Below are 1,964 nucleotides of genomic sequence, written 5' to 3'. Positions count from 1 at the left end.
TTTTAATCCAGCTAATTTCTTTCTATTTTTAGTGGAGACAGGGTCTCACTCTTGTTCAGGCTGGTCTCGAACTCCAGACCTCAAGCGATCCTCCCACCTCAGCCTCCCAGAGTGCAAGGATTGCAGGCGTGAGCCACACCCTTCTCTTTACTTTTAACACTCTCATCTCCCCTAACCCTCAGTTAGCTCTTCTATTTCCCAAGTTGCTGGTTAATTTCCTCTGGGGAGCCTTTCCCTGCTGCCCACCCCACCAGCCCAGGTTAAGGGGCCTTTCCAAATCTCTTAGCTCATCATTTCCTTGAGGCAGGGGGCCACATCAATCTTGTTTATTTTTACATAGAAGTGGTAGATGCTCAACACCCACTGGTTTAATAAATGAATATGTGTTTTGTTGGGAAACATTTAAAGATGCAAAGTTATTTATTTCACTCTTTTCTGGTAGACTGTTGGGCACTGTGATGGGGGTGCCAGAGATGATTTTGAGCAGGGGAGCCTGGCCAAGAATCAGTACTGGAAGTGGCACACTTGCACATCTTTCCCTGATTGTATTAACACATCCCTGCCCATCACCTCATGGGCACAGCCTGTCATCTCAGCTCCATCTCCGCCTTCTGTCCTACTCCTGGTGGCTCCACTGCAGTGCCAGATCTGCTCACCTCCACTTCCTTGTAGAAAACCCAGAGGCAAGGTGCCTGCCCTCCGTGAGCCCACAGCTGGGCACACTTGCATCTTCAAGTGCTTTGTACCCACGGGGGTGGTTCCTTTTTAACACCCAACTTTTGTTTTTATTTTGTTATTAATCCCCAACTTTTTATTTTGAAAGTTTCAAACCCTCAAGAAAAGTTGCAAGAAAGGTACAATCAACATCCATAAATCCTTCATCAAGATTCTCTAATTGCACTTTCTCTCTCTCCCTCTCTGTCTCTGTTTCTCTCCCTCCCCCCTTTTTTTCCTGAACCGTTTGGGAGTTATTGCAGACATTATGACATTTCACCTCGAAATACTTCACCATGGATCTCCTAAGAACAAAAACGTTCTCCCACACAACTACAACATCACACTCAGGAAATTTAACATTGTTAAATTAGCACTGTTCTCTAATATTCAGGCTATATTCACATTTCCCCAATTGTCCCAGTAATGTCCTTTGTAGATATTTTTTCTTTTTGATCCTGAATGCAAGCAAGCATCACCTGTTGCATTTAATGTCATGCCTCTTTAATCTCTTTTAATCTGAAGCAATTTCTTTACCTCTTTTTGTCTTTCATGATGTTGATGTGTTTGAAGATTCCAGGTCATTCGTTTTGCAGAATGTCCCTCAATTTGGGTTTGTTGCTGTTTCTTCGTGATCAGATTTGGGTTAAACATTTTTGGCAGGACTCATGAATTCAGTGATGTTGTGTTCATCTCAGTGAATGATAGCAGGAAGCGTTGTTGTTTTGTCTCATTATTGATGATGACACAAGGCAGTTACTGTTTTTTTCACTGTGATAAAATTTACCATTTTAATCATTTTTAAATGTACAGTTCTGTGGCACTAAGTACATCCACATTGGTGTGCAACCATCACCACTATCCATCTCTAGAACCTTCTCTTCTTCCCAAACTGAAACTCTCCACCCACTAAACACTAACCCCCCATCCCTCCCTTAACCCAGCCCCAGCAACCATCATTCTGTTTTCTGTCCCTATGAATTTGACTACTTTATGTATTTCATATAAGTGGAATCATACAGTACTTTTGTGACTGGTTGATTTCACTTAACATAATGTATTCAAAGGTCATCCACATTGTAGCATGTGTTAGAATTTCCTTTGTTTTTAAGGCTGCATAATATTCCCTTGTATGCGTATATCATGTTTTGATGCACAAAAGTTTTTAATTTTGAGGAAATCCCAATTATCTAATTTTTCATTTGTTGCCTGTACTTTTAGTGTCATATCTAAGAAATTACTGCCAAATC

The sequence above is a fragment of the Propithecus coquereli genome, unplaced genomic scaffold (assembly GCF_000956105.1).
Source record: "Propithecus coquereli isolate 6110/MARCELLA unplaced genomic scaffold, Pcoq_1.0 Scaffold139, whole genome shotgun sequence".
In the NCBI taxonomy this organism is placed as follows: Eukaryota; Metazoa; Chordata; class Mammalia; order Primates; family Indriidae; genus Propithecus; species Propithecus coquereli.
This window is presented reverse-complemented; position numbering follows the sequence as displayed.